This window comes from Microtus ochrogaster, chromosome 22 (assembly GCF_000317375.1).
Source record: "Microtus ochrogaster isolate Prairie Vole_2 chromosome 22, MicOch1.0, whole genome shotgun sequence".
Classification (NCBI taxonomy): domain Eukaryota; kingdom Metazoa; phylum Chordata; class Mammalia; order Rodentia; family Cricetidae; genus Microtus; species Microtus ochrogaster.
In genome coordinates, this window is record NC_022023.1 from 17,145,216 (window position 1) to 17,158,129 (window position 12,914).

Here is a 12,914-nt window from a genome sequence, read left to right on the forward strand (position 1 = left end):
AGCTTCATGAATCCTAGGCAAGCACTCTGGCAACTGAGTTATACCCTGAGCACAAAGTTCATATCTTTTCAGAGTGCTTCTCCCTTCCTGAGTGCTGGCTATGTTTCTTGCTTAGTTGCTTCCCTCAGGCTTCACAAGCTGGGCATTCAGGGAATGTTGTTCATAACAAGATTCAAACACAGCTAGAGATGATTGAGAATTTGCCAGAGACCTAGGGAATATAGTGAAAAGATGCTTCCTTGGTAATAATTTTGATACATTTTGAAAACCCAACTGAAAAGGCAGGCAGTGAAAAAGTGTCCCAGCCTGTGGTATTACTCCACTGAAAAGTGCTGGGCTGATTTGATTACTACTGCTGCTCACGTCAAGTCAACTTGTATCTTCTGAAGAGAACTTCGAGCCCTGATGTGGACAATGAAATTAATACAAACCAGCATAAGCAATTGTAGGGTTTGGGGAGGAGATGACTAACACTGGAATAAACAGTAGAAAAATCATATATCAGTATGTCTTAACATGGGTCAACTTCTCATCTAATTCAACAGGAGAATCGTGAGAATGAACTTGACTAGTTTTATCCATTCAATAAGCAGTATTAGGTTTTATTCCTTTAAATAAGGTAGAAGGAAATATGACTAGAGAAGTTAGGCTAGGGATAGGAAGGGGGTGTGATCTAAGTAGTTAAGTGAGAGATTTAAATTACACAGCCATGCATAAAGTATGCATGGTTCCTGTGGGCAAAGGAAGTCAGAGAAGGAAGAGCGCATGCTCATTGCTAAGATGCTTGCTCTTTCCCTTTTGTCAAGGTTCTGTAGTACTCGGAGACTAAGTGGGGTAAAGCTAGTAAGCTCCACTGTGGTGGTTTGAAAGAAGATGCTCCTGAAGGGAAAGGCACAATTAAGAAGTGGTCTTCTTGGAATAGGTGTCATCTTTGTCAGAGGTAAGTGTGTCTCTGTTGGGGTGAGCACTGATGTCTCATATAAGCTCAAGATACCACCTAGGGTCTCAGTTCACTTATATTGCCTGCAAGATGCAGAACTCTCAACGACCTCTGCTGGCACCCTACACACTGCCATACTTTTTTCCCCTGAGGATAATGGGCTAAAGCTCTGAAAATCTCAGCCATCCCAATGAAATGTTTTTCCTTGTAAGAGTTGTTGTAGTCATGGTGCCTCTTCATAGCAAAAGAAACCCTAATTAAACATCCCCCCAATAACTATGCCACTCTTCAACAATCCCACGTAAGAAGTTTGGGGTCTCTATGTCAAAAGGAAAAGGAGCTTGCCAGGCAGGGCCAGCAACTCTCGCAAACAAGGCATGTCAAGAGACAGGCTCTCTCCAGCCATCCCACGTGAGGCTATGCTCTGCCGTGGCCTCTCTTTGCTTCTGTTCCTCTATGGCTCATGTTCTTAGGCTCTGACTTCTTTATCTCCTCAACATAGATTCTGGTAACACAGGGACTCAGCCTGTTTATAGTTTCTATTTGCATAGCATCCTTCAAAGTCTCAATTGCCTTCTGAATTCTCAAAATGCTTCCTTGATCTAAATAAATCATTGTCTTGATAATTCTTAATTTAAATGGCTCCTACAGGGATCTCATTGTGCCAGTTTTTTCTTATTTGAGTTCATAGCCATATATATATTTATTGATTGGTACTTAACTATATAGAGAAAAGTACATAGAGTTAAATGCATAACCTATAAATAAATACATGTATAAATAAGTATATGAGTGGATGAATAAGAAGATAGATATAACTTGATATTTACAGGAGATAATTCTAGGAACATATCTCATATGTCAAAAGTCAAGGATATTTAAGCCCCTTATATTTTCACATAATCCATATATACTGTCCTGTGTACTTCAAATTGTTTCTAGTTTGCTTATTTTATCTCAATGTCATACAAACACTGTTTCACTAGTTGCTGAACTATAATAAAGAAATAGTGACAAGAAAAAAGTCTGCACATTTTCCCTAGCATTTCCAATCTGGGAAATCTATAGATACTGAACTAATGAATAGGAGGAATCTGCCTGCCTGCTTGCCTCCCTCCCTCTCTCTCTCTCCCTCCTTCCCTCCCTCCCTCCCTTCATCCATCCCCCCCCCCCTCTCTCTCTCTCACACACACACACACACACACACACACACACATCCTTCTGATGTCTACAGAAGATGAAAACCTATGGATTGCTTCCAGACTAATATGGTTTGATGGACCAAGAACACCTGAAAGTTTGCCGTAAGCACTACTTAAAAATTACTTCGTCCCACAATACAGGAAGAAGTATGGAGACAATGATGCCCATATTCTCAAATATTGTCTATAAATGTTTATTTGCATTTAAAGGGGATATACTATAGAGATTTACATTGATATGGATCTTGATTTATTGATAAAATTTCAAGGTCAATTTTGTTATATGTGTATTTCTGCTCTTGATTAAGATATTGTGTGTGCAGCTTATTTTAAAATGTAATGCATAATTAAGAAATATAGGTTAATAGATAATCATCTATAATAGTTTAGCCTGTAGTTATGTTATTTAGGTTTTCTAGATATATAGAGATATATTTCAGTTAAATAGATATTCTTCAAACCTTTCAAAGACTACAGAATATGGCATTTAAAATGCTTTAAGAATTTAGGACTTTTCATGACAGTGAGACACATATGCTCCTGGCAGCACCAATTACTTCAAGAGGAAGATGGGCACTGAAGAGGCTGCTTATGGAGTTGGTTAGCCATTTTGTCAAGAACCTCCTCTTGGCTGGACTGTTTCATGAACTGGACATGCAGGAGCCACAGAGAAAAAATTGCTGAACTTGTCTAAAGGTGACACAATCCTTCAGAGTTTCTGCTACATGAAAGAGTCTGAGAACATTCTACAGGACAGAGAAGAAAGTGACTGACAAACTGCCAATATAGGCAGAACTGTCTTTGAAATTTCCTGCTTTGTGGAAAAATCTGCTGGATACTATGGCCCTGTAGGGTGAAGATGGATGCCCCAAAAGTACAGAAGAATGTTGGGTGACTGGCAGGCAGCAAGAAGTCTCTGTCAATTCTAGAGTTTTGGAAGTTGTTTACAATGTACCTCCTCTTTACTTAGGTAATATTATGTCTTTCTAGAGTCTTTGATGGAATTGAAGAATTTATAGTTATAGTTATAATTATAGTTTTTCTTAGTTATAATAAAACATAAATAGATATAAATATTGTAACTACAATTCTTGCTTGATATCTGTTTTGTTATATGTAATTTTACTATGTTAAAGTTTAAACCTTCATATTTTATTTAAAGAGAAAAGGAAAGGTGATGTGGGATTTCCCTCTGTATGCTGTGATTACCATTAATGAATTAAGAAACCTTTTTGGACCTATAGCTGGGCAGAATTTAGCTAGGCAGGGGAAAATAAGCTGAATGCTGGGAGGATAAAAAGCGAGTCAGAGAGAAGCCATGTAGCCTCGCTGGAGACAGCCCCCGGAACTTTAGCTGGTAAGCCACAGCCACATGGTGATACATAGATTAATAGAAATGGGTTAAATTAATAGGTAAGAGTTAGCAAATAAGAAGTTAGAGATAATAGGTCAAGCAGTGATTTAATTACTACAGTTTCTGTGTGATTATTTTGTTTCTGGATGGCCAGGAGGAACAAGCAGCACCCTCTCCTCCTACAAATATAACTTGGGAACTTGATAGAAATGGATCTTATTCGACTTTGTCACAGGCTGTGAACTACTCTCCAAGGTGGGCTCATCCTTGTTTTAACCAGAGAGAGCAACCTGGGAACAAGCTGAGCAGCCTCGTGGACTCCTCAGAGCAGGAGGATGGGAACAAGTGCTAGGATGACAGAAGCCTCATCAGCCTGCACGGGAGCTGCCTGGCCAGGATGGAGATGCCCATGACCAGCACCACTGGGACGGATTCAGTGCCAGGCTGGGCATGACACAGTAGGTTCCTGTTCCGGGGCTGGAGGGACCACCTGTGCAGAGTCTGCCCCTATTTATGTATGGAGATCAAGGGCTGTGTGGTCAGGACCAAGAACAAAGCCCAGCTTCTGCTGCCCACCGATGTTCCTCATATCTCCCACAATAAAGCACAAGTCCTGCTGCAGAAAAAAAAAAAAACACTCAAGTAACTCTTATAGAAAAGTGCTGAAGGGTGAGGAGTCACAACATAGGGAAGTTTTGTGATTCCCATCAGGCACACAGATCACAATGCATATGATGCTAAAGAGTGTAGTTACCCAGGGAACCAGTCTGAAACTGGTGTCCCCTCTACAGTTTTCACTCCAGTTGCCAGGCTTCCCACTCTTTAGTAAGTTGCAATGCTGTCATGTTTCTCTCTCCTGATTAGAAAATGAGCTGGGAACCTGAACAAGCAACATGCCTGCTGAGCATCCATCCCTTCATTTTACTTCCCAAGATCATGATTAATACAAGAATGGACTCAGAGTTTTTCAACAGATGAGTCCCTTCACAGCTAATATTTCTACTAGCAGGGCCCTGCTTCAAAGCAATATGCTTACCATAAACCTAATCAATAAGCTCTGGGCATGCTTGCAATGCAATTGAGCTTTGACGCATTCTGTTAAAATTACACACTTTTCTCCTTGAATGGAACCAAAGGTTCTCCATGTCCTTGGCAATGAAGATCATTCATTGTGCTTTTGGCACAGAAGTGTCCTTTTAGGCAAAACCATGCGCAGTACTTACCAGCTCATCTGCCATGGTGAAAAAGAGTTGTGTTTCTGTATGTGTTTAAATTCAAGTATGTGCACCCATGTGTGTGTGTGTGTGAGGGGGGGTTAGCAGGTGGTTACATCAGCACCTGTGAATAGACAATCCACCTATACATTTAATTTACTTTTGAAATAATGACATAAAATGAATATACAAATGAAATTAAAATAATTGATGCTATTATGGAGAATCCCTTTTATATTTGTATAGGTTATGTCTTTTATTTTGGTTTACCTTCTACAAAGATGATGCAGAAAGGTCTAATAATAGGAAAAGTAGATACTATTTTGCCTGATTCACATGTCTTCATATATTTATTGTGCTACTTATCAGCTATGCAACTTAGGGTTAGCTTTTAACATCACTAAATTCTCTTTATCTCATTAGTAAAATACAAAAAATAATATTTAACATTAAATTTTATATTGAGCAATAATTTTAGATAGGCAATAATTTAGTAATCAAAGTAAAATTATGAAATTTGCAGTGATGAGCAATATTATAAAATGCCATGGTCTTTTTTTCAGTGGTAAACAGTGTGCTTTCCAACACATGAGAGACACATGTGAAATATCAGACCACAGTGAAAAAGATAAATGGCCAATTAATGGAGCATGAAAGGACATAGTTAATTGCATAATAAATGCTGTAAGAGGTCGTAGATGGAAGAATAGAGAGGACTTACAAATTACATTCAGATTAGAGGGCAATTAAAGATTTGAACTGGTTTTTGAAGAGAAGGAGAAATAGCCAAAGAGGGTGAGAAGGTGAGACCCTGCCAGAGAGACTCTTGAAATGGAAGAAGGCCCATTTGGATGGTAATCTTGCGCCTGGGCCCCACACATTTGCAGGTAAGCACAGCAAGGCAGTCAGGGCGGGCTGGAGTATAAAGATCTTTGAATGTCAAGTTAATGCATCATGCAGACAACTGAAGGAGACTGTCTTGCCAATTCACTTTCATCTGTCCTAAGCCCACATAATTCAACAGATCTAGTTACCCTTTCTACTTATTTATTATACCTTGAAAGTTATCTAGCATAAGAGGAAAAAATATGGATGAGGGACAGCAGTTATGATAGTGTCGCCTTCCTGGTGTTCTCCCTCCACCCACCCAGCCTCCACCCTCTGGCCTGTACATGTGGCTCCTTAGGAAGGTGCTCTGGGTGACAACCCTCAGCATTTGCTGCTTGCCTCTCTTGTCACCTACTAAGCTAGGAAGATGGAAAAGGCCCCTCTTGGTTACCAAGGCTGTCTACAGTGGTCCTCAGCCTCAAATGGCTCATAGTGCTCCTATTTACCTCCCCCAGGCTTTGCTTGTGTCTCGGTTGTTTATTCTGAATTTCACTGTTTGCATTTTAATCTTTCTCATTGGTCCCTAGTGGTCTTTCTCTGGTTTCCTCTTTTCTACCTAGATTGCTTCATTATACAATCTTTTTATTTAATTTCAGATAATGAATGAAAAATGGTTTCCCATTTCTTTTCTTGATCATGCTTGATATCCTGTGACACTTACTGGTATAATTTGTGGCACTTAAATTTATGACCACAATTACTCAGCATTGACAGTTCTATGCCTTGTGTTTACTTGGCTTTCAGATTTCTAGATGATTCTTTTTTGTTATGTCTTGGTGATGTCACTCAGCCATGATTTTCCATTGTGACCTTCTTACAGTTTTGAAAGAGTAGGCCCCACCAAACACTACTGTCAGAATAAATACAGATTCATATTTCTCAGTTCATTCTATTCCTAGTTTCTAATTGTAAATATGTATGTCTTTGAACCTATAACTGCATTTCCCAAGTTAGTATAATGTGATCCAGCAAATAGATTAGAAGATAATAAAATAAACCTGGTTTCTTCTGTAATTGAGCATAAGATGTTTTTTAAGTAAGTCCATGTAGAATATCTATGCATTTATTGTCAGTTTTTCATGTAAATATGAGCACTGGTCTAGCACTCTGTGGGGTGGAGCAAAGGATCAGCTGGTTAAAGGCACATGCTGTTCTTCCAAAGGAGTTCTCATCACCCACGTCAGGTGCTTACTGTTGTAATTCCAACTTCAGGAGATCAACATCCTGTTCTGACTTTTGAAAACACCTGTGCATATGGCCTACGCATGCATAAATTAAAAGTAAATACTTTTAAAGACCTTTCATTATACTTTCAAACTTTAGCATATCCCTTCTTCTGAGGGATACCTGAGGGGAGGGCAATCTAAGAGAGTGCGCATTCTCAGCCTCGGGGCCACAGGAGATACAGTGCTTGCTGAGTAAGCAAGAGGAATTGAGTTAACAGCCACAGTGCTCACATCAGAAGCTAGGTATGGTGGTATACACCTCTGTAATCCCAGCACTGGGAAACAGACAGGAGCATCTTGAGGGCTCTCTGGTTAGCCAGCCTAGCCTGTTAGTGAGCTCTCAGTTCAGTGAGAAACCTGGTCTCAGAAACTAAATAGGAACATGATAGGTGAGAGAATAAATGCATTTTGGTTAACTAGGTAAAACATCGAGAATCAGATGGAGATGCAAACACATCACCTGGGGCTTCAGGTGAAATGATAACTGCAGGGAGGTTGAATGATGCAGGCTCACCAAACACCTATCAGTATCTTATCTTGGTCCTTGACCACTCCTGGCCATGCTCGCCTCCCAGCATGTGTGGAAGGTAAATACAAGATTAAATATATCAGTGGAGTCACGTTTAAGAAATCTAGTAAAACCTAAGCTCATATCCTGACTTAAAATGGACTAGCTGTGTATAATACATCAAAACACCATGCCTCAGTTTTCAGATTTAATGTAGTGGACAGTGGGGATAATAATAGTATTCACCTTATAGCATTGTGAGGATCTAGCCATGCAGTCCAATACTTACACTGTTTTTGTCTAGCAGAAACAAAATCATAAAAATAAATGTCAATGAGGCCTGTTTCATATAATCCCCCTCCTTTTTGTCATGGTGACCTAGTTGCTATTATATTGCCATGATAAAACACCATGACCAAAATTAAACTTGTGTTTAATTTTTATACTATTTCAGAAGGTTATTCTCCATGATGATGGAGTGAAGGAAAGGTTGAGAGCTCACATCTTGGTCCACAACTATTAGACAGAGAGACAGACAGACAGACAGACAAGAGGAGTAATGAGTGGGAGAAGTTAAGGTAGGTAAAATTATCAATGATCCTGAAGGATTTGAGCGTTGGCTTCTAACTACCTTTTGAGCCTTGTCTGTCCTGGTTCTGCAATCTTACAGCCACTTCAAAAGAGACACTAACAACGGCATTTAACTATCCAGCAAGAATACTCAGAAAAAAAGAGAAAATGTGGCTCAGGGAAACTGCCTTTCTAGGTCATCCCTTGCATACATCACCCTCCATGGAAATCCATTACAATAGAGGAGCGAGAAAGTTAACTTGAGTCTTAATTCTGAGCTTCTTCTTTGCTGAGTGGACCGGACTTGATGAGGAAGCTGGCCCACATAAGAACTGATAGATAGAAGTTAAGTAAAGCTGAGAGTCAGGCATTGTTTAAGAATGAGAAATACGAATTTTCGTCCTTGCAAAACAAACTGAAAGTCATTTGAAATGAATTGATACTCTATGTTGCAAAACAGATCTGAGCGTAGAGGGAAATGGACTTGCCATAGCCCTCTGCCAGAGCTGCTGGAACTAGAACTCCAAAGAAAGCCTCAGCACCAGATGAGCTGGTGATGTGATTCAGGGCACAAAGCACCCCCAGGCATTAACAGTAGAAACCTAGGGAAATCATTCGCAGATCCACGGCAGGAACCCTAAGGCACGTGTTGCTTATCCCAATCCAAATGTGGTTAGGACTGTATCCTTCTATGATATTTACTTAACTTCTGTTTGAAATTAATGTTCATCTTCTAAAATGTTGCTCTGAACATTTGTTGAGGGGAAGCGCGCCACGAATTTCTCACATTCCCAACCCACATCACCTTCTACCACCATCAACTCATTGGAGAATTTCATCAAAAGGTCACCGGGTCTTTTCCTCTAGAAATACAGAAGGGAAGAGCAAGACAAGTCAAGATTGATTGGTACGTGGGGAAATAATAGACCTTGACAAAGTTTGAAAATAAGATTTATTTCTAAAAGAATTTGAAGAACATGAAAGCAAATTTGCCTTAGAGAAAAAAAAATAACAGAGAAACAGGCTTCCTTTGACTTTAAGAGCATTCTTTACAATATTATTGGTCTGTGGGAAAATGGGGATCATAAGCATACTCCCTACAGATCCTAACGTGGTTTCTCTAGTAGACACTTACCATGCACAGTAGAGTAATTCCATTGCTGCATCATCTGTAGACGGGATAACAATAGTGACCTCCCTCCTGGACTCTTAGAGCAACAGGACTTCATCCATGATGGGCCAATAGAGAGAATTTCGTGTAAAGCTTTATCATATGTCTAAAAGTATTACAAAACCAAACTCTAATGTCTTAGAAGCAAAGTTATCAAACTTCCTGCTTCTGCTTGGGTTTCCTTGGAGGTCTCTCTTATTTTCATCCAAAAGGAGGGCTCTTATATTTCATCTACTCTAGATGTCTTTAGATCTGAGCTGTTTTTTTTTTTTTTTGGACCTAGTAGAATTTGACTGACAAGTTCAAGGCCTAGATATGGGATGAAGTAAGACCTTCCCATATAAGAAATTTAGAATTAAATATTAGATGTTTTACATACATTTTCATGGCTCAGGACCTCTCGGAGTTTCCTGATCTGCCAGCCATATTAAGAAAATTCCCTTCCCTTTCTCCTTTCCTTTTCTGCTAGCGCACAACACACAATTCCAAAAATCAAATGTATGTGCGTTTACTATGTAAGGCACAGCAGGACAGCAATGCATTGTTCTGCCCAGTCATGCTTCCGTTTGCATACACCTAAATTTATGCAACTTTCTGGGGAAGGGGAGGCTCCATCAGATCTGGATCTGCACCTTCGGAAAGGGAGACTAGAATTTACCCGAGTTTGTAGAGAGAACTGGTCCAGTTTCCCCTGCAGATGTCAAGTGCTGGCTGTCTCTTTGCATGCCACATGAAAGTGCAGAGTGGCCGGAACATTAAATGGACCCAAGAGCTATGAGCTCTCTTTCCCCAACCCTCTTGCACACATCCTGTCCCAAACAATCAGATCTGAAAGTCGTTTTGATTGAAATCCCGTGTGTGCTACAGAAAGGCAAAGAGGAAGCTGGGCCCCTAATGCTGAGAGACAAGGTCGAGGAGGGCAGCTGGCCAGGACCCAGGAGGAGGCCAGGGACAGGAGGAGGACTGTGTAAGAGTTCTCTCTTTGAACAACCAACAAAGAGACAGCGAGAAGGAAGGGCCAACTGTGCCACAGAAAGGAAATGGACCAGAGAGAGCAGCCATGCCTCTGCTCCGCCCTCTGCCCCCTCCCCTAGGGTGGCATCAAACACATCATCCACAGCACTTTGAATTCTAAAAGTCCAGCCACCTAGTAGGCCAATAAATGCAGAATGAATTTGACTCTTCGCTATCCTGGCCACCAGTTTGCTGACTCAATTCCCTGCCCCTTTCTTCCTGTCTTCCTGTTTACGTTGTCACTTTATTTCTTTGTTTATTTTTAGCCCTGATTTCGGAAGCTCTTATTCTGCTGGGCATTGGCAGGGTGTCAAGGGCATCACTCTCAGCTGTGAAAGGACCATTATCCAGCTCCAGTATCCATCCTCTCCAGACAGAGCACCAGTGTGAGGCGCCTCATGCTGCCGCTGCCTCTTCCTTGGCCCAGCCCGCCTGCAGCCTCTGTGTGCCATTATGGGCAGGGCACCCAATGCAGGGCTTGGGAATGGTAGAAACGTAACCGACCTTAGGTGCCAGCTCATCCAGGTCCTCAGTTTTCAAAGAGGAAACTGAGATCCAGAGAAAGGAAAGTTCATCTGCGTAGTCACAGGTCAACATTATGCTAATCCTTGTCTTTTGGACTTCCTATGAAATGTTCTTTGTAAACCCCAGGAAACAAGCTATGTAACGACATCTTGGCTTCCTAAATTCCCTCAAAGAACAACACCTTCATTTGCTTAATTTCATCACAATGCCTGCTCCATTGTGTGTGTGTGTGTGTGTGTATATATATATATGTATATATATATACATATATATATATATATATATATATAATGTTTCCTTTTTTCTGGATTACAAATCTATTTGTGTTCATCAAAAAAAAAATCAAAAAAAAAAAATGACAAAAGCATCCGTGGCAGTGCTCTGCATCAAGCCCACATTCATCTCTCTTTGTGATTGCCTTTAGTTCCCCTTTTAAAAAATTTCCTTTTAATTTTTATTTGCAATGAGTCAGGAGCACTAATCTGGTGCTGCTTGCCTGCTAGGACTGGCTGCAGTAGCAATGAAAGAGACATGCTTCAGTTCCCAGGACAATGGTCTCTTTGACTGGGAATATACCGACCGGTATTACAAGTGTGCAAGAATAAACAAGGCTGGAGTCAATCTAAACTTGTTTTACACTCTGTTTTATTAAAGGCAGTGCGTTTCCGTTCCTATGTGTGGAGCCTCGGCTGGCTTAATTATATGTACCCAGGCGAATCCTAATGGGGACAAGGAGAGTCAGTGATGGGAAAACAAGGCCCTTTTCTGACCTCTACAGGCCATCGAGAGGAAAAGAGACAAGCCTGTTTCTGAAAATTACAGGCTCTGATGGGGGCATTTTCTCCCCCTTTCTGGATGCTTCTTTACCGCGCTGAGTACTGGACACGTGTATGTCCTACTTTTCCACAGTTTGCCTAACCATGTTTAATAGGTTACTGAGGCAATGCGTCATTCTCAGGAGGCTTTGCCAATGGAAATTAACATCTCCATCCTTTAATGCATATTTAGAGTAAACCCATCACATCTCAGCCACTGGTGCTAGGTCTACAAAATGAAGTTAGTGAACAAATCTTTTCTTTTCCCCCACAAAAAAATTAGTGTGCCGGGAGGAAGGAAGAGTTTAAGGCAGCATTATGCAGATTTCTTCAAGACATTATGGAAATTTAGAAAACGAAAAAAAAATTTCCTGGAGGAAAGTTTATTTAGGCCTATGGTGCATGGGGTTTTGTTCAGAGACAAAACCCAGAAACTTACAAACTGACTGGAACAGGAAGCGTCCCAAAGAGAATCAAGGATGATTCTCTTTGCACAGGATCATAAGAGGTCACTAACGGGAAGAAAAGGTAAGCCTCGTTCTAAATTCAACCTGGTTGCCCAGATACCAGAACGACAAAGGAGATAACAGGAGGGAGGAAATAGTTGTATAAGTTCATGTTAGAAATGGTACAATGAGAACACATAGTGGCCATACTCACAGGAAAGCTGGGTTCAGACTCAACCGCACATCCTGGCCCTTCCATTTCCCAAAGAGCTCTGAACCTGGGCCATGCATCAGGCACAAGGAGACAGAAGTCCCCCTTGGTAGGAGCATCATTATTTAGGAACATGGAGATAGAGGTTTAGGTGGAGGGAGACAGGGAGTAGTCAGACCTGCAACTTGGTAAATTTGAACTTGAGATGCTTCACTAAGATGCTGGGTACAAATTGTTCTTATTTTTATCAGGTCTTGAAAAGCACCATGAAGAACACACTCTTTTTTATTTAATTTTTTTCTTTCATTTTACATGCCAATCCCAGTTCCCCCTCTCATCCCTTTCCCTGCCCCCATACCTAGTCCTCATAGGGTGTAAGGCCTCTCTTGGAGAGTCAACAAGTCTGGCATACCAACTTGAGGCAGGATCAAGGCCCTCTCTGCTATATAGCAGCCGAGCAAGGGATCCCACTATAAGAAATAGGCTCCAAAGAGCCAGTTCATGACCCAGGGGAATAATTACCAGCATCCCTCCCCCCCCCAACACAGGTCAGAGACCTGCCTCCAGGCTTTGCCCTCACCCCACCACCCACTGACTGCTGTTCCACCAAGACCCACTCCTTTGCTCAACCCAAAACACCTGAACACCCTCCCAGGGGCCAGGCCTGCTCTGCAACCTCAGCAGACTACATGAGAACTTGCTTTCTTAAAGCGAGGGGGCTGTTTCCAGGCTTTAGTAGGTTTGAGGGATCATTGAGGAGTCAGCCATTCTGTATTTCTCACTTCCTGGATCGTATTAGACAGGGTCTGGCATTCTTTGTTCCCTGACAT